The sequence below is a fragment of the Lissotriton helveticus genome, chromosome 10 (assembly GCF_964261635.1).
Source record: "Lissotriton helveticus chromosome 10, aLisHel1.1, whole genome shotgun sequence".
Lineage (NCBI taxonomy): Eukaryota > Metazoa > Chordata > Amphibia > Caudata > Salamandridae > Lissotriton > Lissotriton helveticus.
Window position 1 is genome coordinate 787,212,909 of NC_136071.1, and position 17,989 is coordinate 787,230,897.

Below are 17,989 nucleotides of genomic sequence, written 5' to 3' on the forward strand. Positions count from 1 at the left end.
AGTCAACACCATCTTGAATGACCGAAGGGAACAACCAGGGGTGAGGGGATGGCTTGATCAGCGGGTAGACCTGCATAGAGAAATTAATTGGCAGCCAGCATAAGCTACCCCACCAGTGTTTAAACCTCTTCTTATTGTTTACATTGTGTAATCTGTACAATAAGTGTCCACTGTACATATCTTATACAAATTTTATGGGTTGTACATAAAGAAAGGATTCTTTCGATTGAGGTTTCTAAATTATGAATGAGCAAACTTATTAGAAACCAGTTGCACCCACTGGTCCCTGTCCTTTAATTCTCACAAGAAATGGTCTTCATTTACATAGGCTATAGCAGAGTGCTAGGAAGATTCTGATAGGCCTACTTTGGCCTGGTCCGCCAAGGCCTGTGCGAGGTTATCAATCTTGGGGGTCTCTGTTCCCTTTATCTCGGGCACTGACTGTGGAAACTATGGCGGTATTTCTTGGAGCACTGGCTTGGTTAGGGTATTCCAGAAAGGATTGGAGCACCTCACTCCATAAATCGGATAGGGGCCTCCTGCGCACATCACTTGTTTCTTCTCTTGGAAGCGCTTCTTCCTCAGCCCTAGACAAATATTCTACCTCAGCTTTTCATCTCATACTGGTCGAGCCCTCTTTAGATATCCATGCCCTCGCAGCCAGTTTTATGGCCAGAGCAAGAGCAATTCCCAACAGGATGTTCCTAGATTTTGTGTTCTGTGGCCTATGGAACCATCTCTAATAAGCAGTTATCTGGTGTCATCTCAATGCCTCTACCCAGGGTCCCTCCTAACTGTGTGAAAATATTCAGCCAATAAGTTTGTAAATTAGGGCAGCTCCAGTTCAATTTTAGGGAATTAGCAGATTGAGATTAACGTATGAGGCAAGGTCTCGGTTCTCCACCATATATATCCCCGATTTTCTTGGGGGTGAGGTAGGTTTGGTTTAGGTGAATACATTTCAATCTTGTGTTGTGGGACACCTTCTTTGTGTAATTCAGTTTCCTGTCCCATTTCCCGTCTACTATGGCATGGCCTAGGTCCTCTTTCTACCCATGTCTTGCCTTTAGTTGGCCAACCCGCATCACCCCATTGAGTGCCCTATACAAACAAATATCTCCCATTTTCTATTGTTGAAAGCAGCTGCAGGACAGCGTGTTGTGTGGGTTCTCCCGCTGTCAAGTTCCATAATTATATGAATGCATCTGTGAGTGCCCCATATGTCAGGAACTGTTCAGAGGCCAGACCAAAGGCATGTCGCAACTACTCCAAAGATATGACAGTACCATTTACATAAGTCTCCTAACATAATTAAGCCAATTTTAGTCCATTGTGCTAGATGGTGAGCCTTAAAAACCAATGGATTATTTCCTCCCCTTGCCCTCTATGGCAGACCTGCAAGTGGTATTGCAAGGAAGTACAGAGAGAATAGTGTTCAGGCAGCTTGGCATATTTATTCAAGCATTTCAAGGCTATGGTGAGTAAGGTCTGCATTTTCTGGGGTGATGTTACCTTATTAAGCTCCCTTCGGACTTTTCCCATATCGCCAGTCCCCTCTCCGTCTAACCAATGCACAATCCATTGTTGCTGTGGTTCGGGGTAAAATAGCTTTAAATCAGGAACACTAAGGCCTCCTGAGGGGGTTAGATACTTAAGCGTGTCTTGGGAAACTCTCTTCCTCTCCGTATCTCAGATCAAATCCTGTATCAAGGAATCCAACCACTGGAACCTTTGCCAGGGAATACACACCAGCAAATTGACAAAGAAATAGAGCAGCCTGGGTAAGAAACTCAAATTTGTTAAGGCTATTCTCATCATATTTGGAATCTGTAGTTACCTCCACATTGCCACCAAACCATTGAGTGCCCAAAGTACAACCCCTCAAATTCCCATTTCTCAAGTCAGAAGGGGAGTGGTATATATTCACTTCATACTATTTAAAAGTTCGGGATCCATAGCATTCCCAACATCTCTATATTATGCTTCTCTCACTCCGGTCTTAGGGGGAAGAGATGCGTTTTGCGATTGTTTGCTTTCTGCATCTAGTTTTCTTTAAAGTCCCTTAGTATCAGCTAAGTCAAGTCAGGTTCTTCATTTCTGATGTAAAATAATGTGTCAGCATTTAAGGATAGTATATGGGTATCATCCATTGTAGAAAACCTCTACCCCCCAGCCTCCGCCCTACCCACTGCTGACAGAAATTCAATTACTATAGAGAAAAGCAATGGAAAGAATGGGCAACCTTGTCTACCATGATATATTGGGGCTTAAGAAGAGATTCACACTCCCATCTTATCCTCAGATTAGCATAACGTGTCTCAATCAACGAGAACTCCATTGTACCATATCGAACACTTTCTCCAGATCCACGGAAGCAAACTGTGCCTGCGGGAGAGCAGCCACATCCGTCTTGTCCAAGACACAACACAGTCTACTCAAATTGTGCAACATGATATGCATCAGTATAAATCCATTCTGGTCTCTATGAATCAAAATCAGGATGTGATGGGAGAAGCGTGTCGTGAGAATCTTGCTAAGAATTATAAAAACAAGGTCCAGAATAGAGAGCAGTTGGTGCAAACTGATCGTATCTGAGTCTTTCGAAGTCTTTGTTTCTCTTCTGATGTACCCCATTTTTATGTGATTGTGTTTTAGAAAATAACAGAAAATGTATTACTTGGTGCAATATGAGACTCAGTTTCTTTTTTATTCAATTGTAAATGATTTTAAATGTTTAATATTGAAGAACTTTTATGTATGTATATTTATTGACTTTTGTTGCCTAACAGCTGAATAAAGTATGTTTAATTGATTAACTGTATCTTTAGCTTGCTTTACCTGGCTTTGGTAAGGAGACCAGTTGCGCCTCTTGTGTTGTCGCAGGGAGCTCTACCTTCTACCTCTAGTCAACTGTGGAACTAGGAGGTTAGGGTAAGTATCATCAGCCAGCAGCTCATCCAGCCCCAGTCTCTTTCCTCTTACCAGCTTTTTATTGGCACCTCATATTTCATTCTAGGTTAGTGGGCCACCCAGTGCCTTCTTATCTCCCTGCCCTAGTACCCTGAATGGGGCCCTGTCAAGGAAAGCTATTGCTGCCTCTTGGGTAGCCTCTTCTTGTGCACCTTATAGTTTCTTATTGTAGTCTAAGAGGGAGTTGTACATTTTTCCCTGCTCATAAATCATTGAGCCTCTGGTCTTCTGGATGTGTGATACTGGAGAGCCTCTTGACTCCAGTCTAACAAGCCAAGCCAGCAGTCTCCTTGACCTGTTCTCCCTCCCATGTACTCTGATGACATATTCATGGTAATGGTGACATTGGAGCTTGTCAATACGTTTTGTACATTCGGTTTTGCTACTATAAAGCCTCTGTTTTGCATTGGGGTTTTCTGCCACCTCCAATTCAAGAACATGAATTGTCTTTTCCAGCCAAATTCACTCAGCATCCAGCCCCCTGCCATGTCACTACGAGGGATTTGTGGTCAGAAATCTTTCTCCCCAGGTACTCTGGACTCCCCAAAGATGGCCCCAGCTGGCTCGAGCATAACACTCTGTCGAGGAGCGCTAGCACATCATATAAGGTAGAATAAAATAACTAATCCTTTGTCATTCGTAGTGTAACCTCCAAATATCTAGCAGATTACAACTCTGTATCCAGCTGGTAAACCCCTTCACCATGAATTTACACCGTTACCCTGAAAGGGTGCTCTGTCGCAATGGTGATAAAGTGTGCATCCTGCCAATGTAATGTTCCCTACCATATTTCAAATCAGGTGGACCGTTAGTGTAACCACGGCTGTGACTCCTCCATGTCCACCACGGTTGGAACTCTCTGACGGCCCGGTGTAGTAAGGGCAGATGGAGGCTGACCTGAATGTCCACCAACCTAATTTAGGTGGGCTGACATATAGGTTCGTTTTCACTGCCTGTTACTGCCAGAAAAACCCTGAGAATAAGAGGCAGTAAAAACTGAAAAATGTCCCCCTCACAATGGGAAATAACTCCTATGGTGAGGGGGGACTATTTTAAAAAACAAAATCCTGCTTTGGCTTATTGTTTTCCAAAAATAAAAAAAGTAACTGCTGTACATCTTTATCAGGTTTGACGGCGCTATACAGCAAAGTTACAATGCATTGACACGAACTGCCCTGATGGCGGTTTTTGACAATGCATTAAATGCTCACCGACCTGACGGACATTTATAAATTTGGCAGTCAGGACATTCGCTGGGGTGACGGAATAAAAAGCTCCATCTTCCTAATGGAGGACAGCCTGATCGCCAAAAATGTTTGGTATATTATTACATCACTAGAAACTTAGACCCTCTTATTACCATTATGAGTTGGCACTAAAGGTTATTTATTGTGTACACTTTCTCCAAATAGACCCACAAGTAAAATGTAGTTGTTAACATTCTTTGAGCACTACCTGAAAAATCACTTGTTCGCTGTTTTTTTGTTAGTAGAGTTAATAAAGGAACTGTCCATTCAATGGGTTTATTTTACCAGATCCAGCTCCATCTCCATCTCTGATCCATCAGCAAATACAAATATGGAATAAAAAATAATAGAGAAATCAAAAACATAATTTTAGAGTATTGGCCTACAATGGATTATGACTAAAATATACCATTGTTCCAAGAAATTCCTGGTGCTTGTGCACTTTACAAGTACACATGTTATGTAATTCCCAAACTAACGTGAGTAGGAGCTACATAATGAGTGGCAGCTCACCAATTCCTGATAGTATAGAATGCTTATGCTTTAACTGGGCCCTCTTCCATGCAACTTTTATAGGCTTCAATTTATATACATATGGAAACCATTGTGAATTACTTAAAGACACACCCACACATGTGCATAGGTGTGCCCTACAAGTGCAGTTTCTCAAACTAGTTTTGTGAATATAGATCTGTAGTTGTTTGACATTGATATTGGGTGACCAAGTACATACATTCTCAGTGATCATTAATCAAGACATTCTTTTTATAAAAAAATAATTTTAATATTATTTATGATAAATTATCCTATTTTGTGGAGCACCATTAATCAAGTCACTGTCCCAAGTATTGTCCTTGGAGAAAGGTTAGAATCAGTATATGATTGTATTCACAGTTACTCGAGCTTCAGCGTGTGTCATTGTGTACTGCCAAAAGCAGTTTTAGATTTGAGCTGGTAACTGCTTAAAACTACACTTCACTAAAGTAGGACATTAGTAAGAGCGTTATGCTGGCGGTAATGGCTGCAGTCTAGAGTTGAATAATGCTCCATCCTTTTATTAGAGTTATAGTTTATATAGAATATAAAATCAAATCAAAAAATCTTTATTAAGATATAAACATATATCTTTAAAAGAAGTTACATAGTTCACAATGTACAGCGACTGTTAAAAACAAGAAGAAAGCATGTAGCAGTTAATATGCGGCAGTGTAAAAGAAGAGGTAATCCAATCTTGGGCCTCCTTAATTCAGAACTGTTTAAATGAAAAATAAATACACAAGGCGAAAATGCTTTTCCCGTCAACCCTTTTTATAAAATACCCGTTGCCCATGATGCCATACATGTGCAGAACTACCATCAGACCTATTTCAATGATAAGATTTCATTTTATCCCCCCTCAAAGTTAAAAGCTATTGTTAAGAACAACAGGATTAAAAAATATAGGGGGGGTGGTTAGCTGGACCCGATTTGGTTAAGGTTGCGGTAGGCCAGCTGAATGAATTTTGTGAGTTTTCTGTTTAAGGAGGTATTTTCGGGGTTCAAGGCCACTATGATCGCTTGCCTGCAGGATCGGACGCCCAGGTTGTTCCAATCAGCTTTAAATTTGGACTTGCGTTCGGAGTTAAAGGCTGGGCAGAGGCAGACCACATGCGTCAGAGTTTCAGCTACTTTGCCACATCCTCTGCAAGTTACGACCTCTGCCGTGCGTCGCCATGCAGGTAAATCTTGCAGGAATCGCCAATTACCCATTCTGATAGCGGTAAAACTGCGTTTAAGATATAACGTGTATGTGCAGGCCAAGTAAGAGGCAGGGACTAACCGGCTGTATGAGTTTAACAGGGCCCAAGCGTGGCTTCGTTTTGAAAAGTGTGCTTTGTCCATACTAATAGATTTCATTTTCACACATTTTTTAATACCCGTTTTAAAAGCTGTCTGACCGGGGTTAAGCGCCCATAGTTCACTCGCTGAAAATTGCTGAATTGCGTCCTTGAAGAGGCGACCGAATGTTCCACCTGAGTTATTCCGGGAGATTTCTAACCAGACTAAGGATTCCAGTGTGCCTGGATCCGCCTGCCTCAGTTTATGGCAGAGGTTCAGGTATACCCCAGTGTCTGAGGCATTGTAATTTAGTAGACTAAACTCTAGTCTTATCAGAGCAGCAGAAGCGGACCTTGGCAACTGGAGGACCTTTTTATAGATTTTGGTTGTGTGCCTATTCAAAGTGGTGTTCAGTTTACCCCTGAATGTTTCCTTGCCGTATGATAAGGTGGGGCCAATTTTAGCTCTCATTACTTCTAACAAGGGCATTAGAGTTGGACCTGAGAGTTTTTTAGAGAGCTTGCCTAGTGACACTGCTAATGTCGTGGCTTTAACTAAGATCTCTCGACGCTGCTTTAAGAGATTGCGTCTAGAGTCCAGATGGACACCTAGATATTTGTACGATTGGCCGATGACGAGGGGTACGTTGTTAAATGACCACCCACCGCCGGTGTAACGTTTTTTGCCAAAGGGGACAACTTGCGTTTTCTTTAAATTTACCTCTAGCTGGTTCGTTTTTGTATAATTGAGCAGTTTGTCCAGAAGCCTTTGTAGCCCGACCCTCGTAAGGCTAAAGAGAACCAAGTCGTCAGCATACAGTAGGTTGTTTGGCGATTGGCCTCCCACCTTTGGGGGGTGGCTATTTGTCTCGTCCAAGGTTGTCGGGAGGTCAGCTATAAACAGGTTGAAGAGAAGGGGGGCCAGAACACATCCCTGCTTCATGCCCCTAGTTGTCATTATTTTCCGCGAGAGATGTGTGCCGGACCCCAACTTCACCCGGACCCAGGTACGGGAGTGTAGTTGGATAATGGCCTCTAACAAAGGCGTTGGAATCCCCCACTTCCTTAATTTTACCCATAAGGCGGCCCTGGGGACACTATCAAATGCTGCTTTGAAGTCGACAAAGCAGCTAAACACTGACCTGGATGTTAAAAAAGCTTTGTCGACAATGGTTGATACTACTAGCAGATTCGTCCTACTCCCTGAGTTGGCAGTGAACCCTGTTTGGGTCATCGACATTAGGTTCTGGTCTTTTACCCATAGTCTCAAGTGTTCCAAGAGTAGGCCTGCGTAGTGCTTTGCCTCATTGTCCAAAAGGGTGATGAGTCTATAGTTGTTGGGTGAGGCACGTGGTCCTGATTTATAAATTGAATCAGGAATTGTGGATGTTCGCAGAGCGTAGTTGAAGAGGTTTGTTAGGGTACTTGACCAGAAGGGAATGTCCGATTTAAACAGGCTCTGTGGCAGTCCATTAGGGCCTGGCGCGCCATCGGCTCTTGCTTTTGTTATTGCTTTGGCAACCCCTTCTTGTTTCGCTTCGGGGTCCTCGTAAGCGGGGTGAGTGGACTTAGTTGGTATACTCCGCTTAATACAAGGGCCCATATCAATATCGTTTGGGGTGTTACTACCAGTGAGCCCAGGATGTTCAGGAGACTTAAAGTGGTCCGTTAGAAATGAGACCCAGTCTGATTCCTGGATGTTTGCGGATCCCAACATGGATGTACTGCCATTAGACCGATTGATTAGGGCCCAAAATGTTATGAAGTTTCTGCTCTTACTCTCCCATACCAACGTACACCAGAATTGGTTGTCGTGTAATCGTTTATCTTTTCTTATAGCCAAATTGAACGATTTTTGGGCCGTTTGATAGAGAATTAAACAATCACTGTTCCCCGGGGATTTTGCCAATGCACGTAGGGCGTTATTTCTGTGCTTCTTGAGTGACTTGGTTAGAGGTGAAATTGAAAACGGACGGGCGTGGGTTGCCCTTTGGGGTTGTGATTTTGCGGGAAAGAGGTTGGTCAAGTGCGAGCAGAGCGTCGACCATGTTGCGGTAGGAGAAGCCTCTTGCTTGATTCCTTCACTTATAATGCCCATGCTTACATGGAGGATATCCGGGCTGATGGCTTCGCTCCACTTGAGGCGCTTTAGATTTTCCATGTGTATGCCCCGGCAGGTTGGGGGAGCAGGTTTATGAGTAGCTGGCCTTATATTAAGGGATATGACCTGGGGCCTATGGTCACTTTCAGTTCGTGGACTAATGTGAAAATTGGCTAAACATTTAAGCAGAGTGGCGTCTCAGATGGAGTAGTCCAAATAAGATTGTTTTCTGCCATTTGTCCAGGTCCAGTTTGGTGGAGTGTCATATGCCGACCTACCTTTAATAACAAGAAATCCTGCGCTGTAGAATCTCATCGCACAGAGTTCGCCCAGCCCACATTGGGCTTGGTTGGGTGGGATGGTTTGAGTCCTAAACTCAGTGATAGGAAATAAGAAAGGCCCATCTAGGTCTGCTGGCTCCCCTTGGAATAGGTTGGTGTTAAAATCCCCCGTGACGATACAATCTGAGTTAGGATAATCCACAACTAACTCGTTCATGATTTCCGTTAGACGTGCCAGGTGGGCTTTTTTTGTGTGTGTACTAGGATTAATGTACACGTTTAGAATAAAAAGTGGGCGGTTTTTCCGTCATGTGTTGATTTCTACCCCGAGTAGCCAGTCCTCCTCGAGGGGTATACGTGAATTTGGACCTTTTATGGAGTCTGATATGTATATTGACAGCCCACCTTTAGAGTGACCAAAGCGGCTGTCCCTAAGAGCTGGTTTCCATAGCTCTAAAAAGCCGGTGACTGGCCATCCCTGTGTGGCCCAAGTTTCCTGCAGGGCTATTACTGCATGGTCACACAGAAAGGCTAAGGTGTCCGGTTAGTAATTTTTTGGTGGAGGCCGCTGATGTTCCATGAACAGATTTGGAAAATGGGATCCGCTGGTGGGTTGGGTACAGTTGTTAGTGCAGCTGCTGGAAGGATCAGCTTGGTCGGGTGTTTGTTGTTGTCACCCATTGTTGATGGTACAAGAGGTCATTCCTTTGTACTTGTTGACAGGATGGATGGGAGCCATTCCCATGATTGACATACGTCTTTATTTGAGACCGCTTTTAGCGAGGTTTCATGGTCTTCTTTCGGTCCCAACGCATTTTTTAATATCGAATATGGTTTTGGTGGTCTTTCCGTCTTACAGTTCCAGCTTTTTAGGGTGTTGTTGGCTGCTTTAGTAATGCGGTTGGGTAGCCTGCCGTGGAGTATTGGGACATTCGAATGCCCCATTCCCTCAATGTGGCCTTGTGTTCCAAAAACACACCTACCCACCTGGGCGACTTGAGGGTCACCAGGGTTACCTCCGACGGCTGGGCACCTCTTGGAGGAAGGAATTCGATAGATTCTATGTCATCTGAAGCCAAACCTGCGAAGCCCGGAATGCCATCTACTAGTTTTAATATATTTGCTCTGTTGAGTATGTCCTGGCGACCCTTCGATGTGTATTCAGGTGCCAGTAAAATGCGAAGGGATGATGCTTCCTTAGTGGTCTCCATGTGTTTTGGACTTGGAGCCATCTCGTTCAATTTACTATTTAGGGGACCGCCCTCCAATACCTGCTTCACTTGTGTCTGACATTGACGGGCTTCCCCCGAACACAGAGGATTTGTGGAAGAAGTTGTTTTTCCGTTATAGATTGTTTTTGTTGGAATCAGTCCTATTATTGAGGGGACCCCGCGAGGGGCAGTTAGAACTGGTACTTCTTTTATCTTGACTTGGAACTCTTTTGGCCTCAATGTGCTTGTGTTCTTGATGCTCGTACTTGGCTTCACTGGAGCGGTGCTGGGCTTGTCAACTACTGGTTGCTCTACAGGCTCATTTACCTCTTGTAAACTCTCCTTAGGGGATTCAATAACGTTTACAGGTGAGTCCCCTTTTGGAATGATCAGGCTGGAGGTTCCTAAGGGAGAAGGGGCGGCTACCTTGCACAGGGGCTGTTTGATGGCTGCCTTTGCAAAGAGGGGATAGTATTCCAGGTAGACAGCTATTGGTTTTGCCCTTGCTTTGTTCCTATGCTTGGGCTGGCGTTTCCGCTCTCTCTTACTAAGGTGGAATTCTGGAGCCGGCGACACTTCCTGGTTGGATGAGGACAGGGTCGCTAGGTTGGCCGTAGGCCCCATTGATAAGTGGACCATGCAGGTGGTTCACCTGCTAGGGCTCCCTGCAGTTTCCGTTATTGCTTTGGATGGGTCCGGTTGTAACTGACTGGGTTTTGGCTGCTTGCTCTGCTGGTTTTGACAGGGCGCTGAGTCCCCGATCAATTTGGCGCTGTTATTTGCGGTGGGTCTCAAGTTGGCTGTAGGTTGGGTCGTTCCAGACTAATTTTGCTGTTGCGGGCAGGGAGTTGTATAAAAGTTGTCTCCTTTCAGCATCTTTACTTCATTTATAACGCTGGTTAGGAAAGCTGGAAGCAATGAAAGTGAATCAATTATTGGAAAACAGCAACAAACCGACTGTACAAGCTTTGTCGAGGCTTGCGCTCCAAGAATTAAATTATTAAGTTTATCGAGTTTGGTGTCGATTCCTGCAGTGAACAACGCTAGGGTATTTAAAAGATCAACCTGCACGTCTAGCTTGTCCGAGTGGTAATTCAGTGCATTGACAGTCTGCTGGAAAGTTTGGAGAAGTTGTGGCCAGACACTAGTTGCTATGGGGTCTTCTTGAGCGGGTTTGGTATTTAGCGTATCTTTGATGGGTTTTTTAGGGCTTTTAAAGAAAAAAGACAAGTCCGCTAAGAGCTGATCATTTGCATCGGCAATTTTGGGGGACTTTTGAGGCGATGCCATTGTTGGTGATAAGAGTACGATGTCCTTAGGACTTAACACTGGCAGTGGCTCCTTGGGTGTGCTCGCGGTTTGAGACAGGTGGAGCAATTGAGAATTATTGCTACTTGAGGCGGCGCTTTGCACATGAATTTGAGCTACAGTTGACTGACCATGTGAGGTCGTTGCGGCTGCCTTCGCTACGTCGGAGGCTTGTTGGGAGGATGTAACCGATGTGCCCGGTTTCTGGGTATGACCTGTGATGGCGCTCCGGCTAAAACTCCGGCTATCCCATGCGCTTGATGGACCTAACTGCGGCTGACTCGTTCCTTGATTGTCCGCTGTTGTTGGCGAAGCTCGCTGGCCTGGATGCTGGTCGTATGGAGGGTCGGGGTGATGGGAAAAAAGGTACGGCTTGGAATTTACGTCCTCCTGCCATGCCAGTGTGGAGTCGTTGGGTACTGAGCCGAAGATGTACACTCCCACAGGTTTGACTGTCTTTTTTAATTCGATTGACTGCTGTTGTGGGAGTAAGGGCTGAAGAAGAAGTGTGTTGGAGTCCGGGAGCTGGGTCGAAGCTCCGCACTTAGGTGCCTCCTGAGACTGGGATTGGAGTGGGGACTGAGGCTGAAGCTGTAGAGAAGTATTTGTCATTGTTGGTACTTTTTTGAAGTAATCCAGCAGGTTCGCTCTTTTTAAGGTTGATGTCGCATCTAAGCCCGTAATCTTGCCTTTTGAATTTTTGTGGCTGGAATTACTGGAATTACTAAGGTTGTTAGGGGAGAATATGCATGCTCCAGTGGGCTTGTGGGTGCCCGGGTGAGGCTCCTCGACCAGTGCTGGCTGTTTCAATTTCCTCCGTTTTGTTGTTTTTCTTACTTTCCCGGATCTCATAGCGTTAAATAGCGTTGTCCAATTGGCTGTGGCTGGTGCAGCCAGACTACCAGCTGGATGACTGAGGTGCCTGGGATGCCTGAGATGACGCTGAGACATGCGGCGTTGACTGATTGGCTGATTGGCTAAGGCTTAGGGTTATGCTTATGCTGCAGGATCGACTGGGGTAGCTGATGGAGCGCTGGACTAACTCAACTAGAGCTGTTGAGGGTCTGGGGAGCTTGCGATAGCCAGACACCGAGGCTCTGCTAAGGCGCTGCTGGGTCTGCTGGCTCCAATAGATCGTGAAATTCTGCCGCTGCTGAGTCCCGGCTGGACGACTGGTTGACCAATGCTGTGGTGCAGGTTTGTGGTACTTCGGCAATGGTTCTGCAACTCTCACCAGTTGGCGACGCTTTAACGCTGCGGTGCAATCTTGTGGTGGCACCCCCTCTAATTAACCGACCCCGGATCACACGCCAGCGGATGCCTCACACCTCTATATAAAATCACTCAGTGTGTTTTTCTCAGGGGATACAATTTCATATTACACAACAGTGGAAACAAAGCTCTGCAACATTGGAAACGGTTCATACATATGACACAGAATAAAGTAGATAAAAGTGTACTGTGAGTATTGTAATATACCATTAATCATATTTGGAGATCATTTTACCTATGGATTTTTGCCTAAAACGAATTGAGCATTTATGAGTATTACTCAGACATATCATCTATGAAAAGGTAAATGTTATGGTCTTAAAATGCTATCTCAGGGTTCTTTAAAATGTACTGCTGACTTTGTCTGGTGTATTATTTTAACACTAGGACTTCAGACCCTATTGTTGTATTTATGAGATGGTATTGAAGGTTTTCTATTGTGAACACTATCCCCAAATAGCTACACAGGTATAAATTAGATGGTGATTTTAGTGAGAAACATTCTTTCAAATCACCTGGAGAAAGCACTATGTTGGTGGTGTTTTTGTTAGTAGAGTTAATGGGGTTGCTTTACCTGATCCATGTTGTTGTCCATGTCTGAGTCATCAGAATTGCAAATCGGGAATAAAAAATAATAAAACATAAAGCACAGCTTTATCGTTTTGGTCTAGAATGGATTATGATCATTATATTTCCTACTTCATACTTAAATATGTACATAAGTACTTTAGTGGTATTTTCACTATAGACCACTCTTTCCCAAACCATGGGTCGTGACCCACTGTTAGGTTGCCAGACTATTTTTGGTTGGGTCACGAATTTCCAAGCAATAAATCAAGAAGCTGTTAAATTCTGTATTTATACAGCCACATTTGCTGCACTTTATGGACAGAGGATAAATGTCAGGCTATGTCTTCTGGCAAATTGCTGTTTATTTGTTTAACATGGGAATTGGTGTTTACAAACATCTCTCACTTTGCAGTCAGAGAAAGAAAAGTAAAGTGAATTATGCAGCAATCTTGCTGAGGTGCAGGAAGTGTGAAAGAAAAGGATCTAGGATGCCACTTTTTGTAACACATAACAAAATGGAAATACCTCTAAATCAACTGTATACAAACAGCACTTTGGACACAGGTACTTTAGTGGTACCATTTTCACTATAGAAAGGTAATTCTCAAATTGTGGTTTGTGACCCACTGGTGGGTCACCAGCGGATGTTTGGTGGGTCATGAAAGTACAAGCAATAAAGAGGTCTTTAAATTCTCTATTCATTTTGTCATATTTGCTGCGTATCAAAGACAGAGGTCGAATGTTTGGCTATGTCTTCTGACAAATTGCTGGCTACTTTCTTAACATGGGGATTGGTGTTTACAAACTCCTCTCAATTTCCCATCAAAGATAGAAAAGTAAAATTAATTAGTTGACAGTCTTACTGGTGTACCGGGAGTGTGAAATAAAAATCTGTAGTATGCCATTTATTTGTAATACATAGCAAAATGTAAATACCTGTTAATGACCTGTACACATTCAGCAATTAGGAAAGCAAAAACAAAGCACATTTTAGGTAATTCTAAAGTGGGATGGAAAAAATAGTTTAATAAGATAACAACAAATCAAGACACTTTCCCTGGTGATGCACAAACGATAAATATTCACTGAAACCTGACCATACATTATCATTTGTGTGCAATACAGTTGTATCATAACTTTATGTCTGTAGAAATTTAATGGCCACTTCAAAGGAAAATGTGCTCTCTGTAAATGATAGTGCACTACCATATGATGATACAATTATATTACAAAACACCGCCCCATGGCCATTAAAGCTAGTTGGTTGCAAATGCTCGCCTTCTAAAAATTGTGTTGTGGTTCTAAATGGTTTGAAAAGTACTGCTATATAACATTAACATTATTAACTACAACAAAAGAGAAAGTGAGTACTCCTCTTTGTATTGTACTTCCAGGCAGTAGACTAACTTATCTACTGCAGTGATTTTTCATTAGCAACTCATTTATAGAAAAATATCCTCATTGGTCCGCTCAACCTTTTATCTTCAATGCAAAAATGAGTACCACTGAGTTGAGTAACAAGAAATATCTTGTATGAGTCCAAGAAATCCCCAGGTAGATGTGCGCTTTACAAACACACGGTATTTAATTCCTAAACTACCAAGGGTTGGACAGAGAGAATGCATGGAAACTTAATAATGCATGCAAGACTCTTCCGCTATCCATGCTCGGGCGAGCCACTCTTTTCAAAATGATGGCCCTGGCCGGTTTCTTTATGCCTTGCAGAATTCGATGGATCCTGTGCCGACCTCCTATTTTAAAAAAATAGAGACTCTGCAGAGGCAGCTTCTATGGGATGGTAGGGCCCGAATTGCGTTTGTCAAGCTCACTCTCCCATGGTACGGTGGCGGGATAGGTCTCCCAGATTTGCGGAGATATTATTGGGCTTCGCAGTTGGCTGCGGTGAATCACATTGTTTATGGCCCCCCGGGAACCCGGGATTTGCCATGGACCAGGGACAGGCACTGGGAGGAATGATAGAGCACTGTATGCCAAAAAGGGGAAATTCGCATTGACCGGCCCGACTGCATATGCGGTGCAGGTGTGGCATGTGGCTAACAGGTGTCTATGGTGGGAAGGTCGACTTACACTGGCAACCCCCTGTTGAATTCGGAGAAGCTGGGTAGCCTTTGGAAAACTAAGGAGTTCGATAAGTGGGACACTATCTGTATCACTCAAATAAAGGAGGTTTGGGGGAAGGATGCGGTACTTACATTTGAGTCTCTTCAGACAACTTATGGCTTACATAATAGCGAGCGGTTTCGGTATTTGGAGGTGAGGCATGCCCTTGCTGCGCATATACCTTAGGGTTCCGTTCTCCCGGAGTCGTCTCCCCTTGAAGATCGCGTGCTTGACGGGCAAATTCCAGAGAAAACGATCTCTTTGATTTATAGGAAGCTGGTCAACAACATGGAGAATCCCCTGTAGCGCATTAGAGCCCAATGGTGAATGGATGGATTGGAATTGGATAATGAAGACTGGATGGCAGCGGTTTCCTCTCCTAAGGTGGTTGCAATTCAGATGAGGCTCCAACTTTTACAATTGAAGATACTACATAGGTCTTATATCACAGGGCCCCGATTGGCACGAATGAGGCGGGGGGAGGGTGGTGAGTGCAGGAGATGGTGTGGAGAATCTGGCACCCTGATACATACCTTATGGCATTGCGTGGTGATACAGATGTTCTGGATGACGATTCACGATGTGTTGAAGGATGTCTTGGGGGCGGAGATACTACCGGAAGCTCGACGGTGTTTGTTGAACGTATGGGAGCCTACAGATCTGAATGTGTATCAGAAGCAATGGGTCACATTGCCAGGCTCTGGGAAGCTAGCCAACCGCCCCTGACAACCCAGTGGGCGGAAGATCTTGACTGGTGCATGTTCATGGAGAAGTCTGTGTTCATAGCCAGGGGATGCCCGAGGAAATGGGAGAAGGTGTGGGAAGTTAGGAATACACACTGGGGAGAGATTTGTGAACCGCCATTGCCAAGTTTGAGATTGGATGCACAAGATTCCCCATGATCCTAGCACGTTACAATATAGATATAGATCCTGTATCTGGCCGGAATAACCTGTGTGTATTAGACTGTATGTGATCACCTGACGTTTTCTTTTTCTTTCTGTATTGTCTTTATTCATCAATAAAAAGAGTTTAAAAAAAATAATGAATGCGAGTACAGCATGCTTGGTTTTTTTGGTTGACATTTATTTTATTGATTTCTAACAATTATTATTGGAAGACATTCACATGTGCGTATATCAGAGGTAAACACATGCAGATCACAGTTATTTGACCATGTCATCATTGGTGTGTTTTCTATGCACAGCATGTGGGGTGTAGGTCAGGAGGGGATGGGATTGGGGAGTGGGGTAAGAGTTATGATGGATAGGTAAGCGTGAAGGTAACTGTTGCCCAACTTTATATTCTGTTGTCCTCCAGTGGCTGGCCCACTTCCATGTCTCTGTCTATTGATTCTCATAGTTAGTATGATGTTTCTGCGTGGTATAGTCCCCATTTTACTAATATGTTGTTGTGTACCCTGGATATGTGTGCAAGGTGTTCCAGGTATGAGGTCACGCAGAGCCTCAAGCTTTAGGTCTCATTTAGTTACCCATGTTACTCTGGGCTGGCTACTGGTGTTCATATCCTATCTGTGTCCTGAGATGCCCATTGCATCTCTTCGCCCTCCGGCCAGGCATTGTGAAAGTCAAGTAGAATCGCGTCCCATGTCGCCGCTATCAGGAGTTTACACAACCCTAGGGTGTCCTAAGGTGTCATTTAACACTTTCCACCTGAGCCCAATTCACCAGTGATAGATACTGAGCCTTCTTAGGTGGGGATTCTGAGAACTTCCAGCATCTAGTAATCAAGTGCTTAGCCTTGTGTTTTTTAGTTGTACGATATAAGCCCATAATGCAGACTTCCCAATTACATTCCACGGCTTGGTCAGTACATTGCAATAAGTATGCAGTGACAGCTTCCCATAAGAGACAAGAGCAGTGTAGCCCTTTAACACATGTAATAGATCCCCATCTTCCTGCCTACATCTAGGGCATTGGTCATCAGTGCGGTTGAAGTATTTCTTTATTTTAGCTGGTGTCAGGTATGCTCTATGTATTATGAAATATTGTAGCAGTCGAAACCTGGCATTTCTTGGAATGTGTGTGGCCCCCTCATGTATAGTCGACCATTCTCGCTCCGTGCATTTCCTGTGGAGATCAGTGACCCAGTGCTGTCTGAGCGACACCAATGGATGTGCTGCATGCATCCTCAGGGTTTCCGCGACCCACTTTGTGAGGTGTCTTCCGGTGCCCATCCTAAGCATGTATTCTATGTTAAGGTGTGTTGTGGGCTCTTGGCCTATGTCTCCCCACAATGAATTGGCCTTGTGGCCAGTCACTCAAAGGGCATTCATTGTTTGTCATGGTACATATCTCCTAGTGTATGTACCCCTACTTCCTCCCAGGCAGATAGTTCTGTTGTAGTGATGGCACTGTGTTTTCCAGGTGTGCCCTTTATCGGTAGAGAAGGCCCCTATTGGATGGCATTTCTTGTGAGTCACAGGCTGCAGAGAATACAGCTATGGGCTACCCCTAGCATTAATTGGGCAGTGCTTCTCCTTTCCTGCTAGGATGTAATAGACTTATGATGCAGGGGTGCATGCGCACTGGCTGCTGTGTAGCAGTTTCTACTAAGTACAGCCCGCTAATCCACTGTATTTGCGCTGCTAGGTAATAGTCCACCATGTTTGGTACAACTAGCCCTCCCGGATCCGTCGGCCAGTAGAGCTTGGCTAACGATATTCTACATTGTGAGTCATGCCATATGAAGTCTTGTATAGTGCGTTTAAACGGGCCGAAAATTGGGGGCTTGATATACAGAGGTAGGCTTGTGAAGTAATATAGCAGTCGTGGGAGGACCACCATTTTTAAGAGCGTAATTTGACCCATGACTGCAAGGGGAAGGGTGCGCCAGAATATAATTTCCAATTTGATCGCATTGATGGCTCGTGTGAGGTTCCCTTCTAGTAGATCCTCTGGCAGGTGGTAGATGCGGACCACTAGGTAGCAGAATGCCAATGGTCGCCATTGCACCACAACGCCATTGACCACGAGTGCTGGGTTGGAGGTTGCCTCAGCTAATGGGTATAGGCATGATTTACCCTAGTTCACGCACAGGCCCGACAGGGGGCAAAGTTCAACAGCGTCTT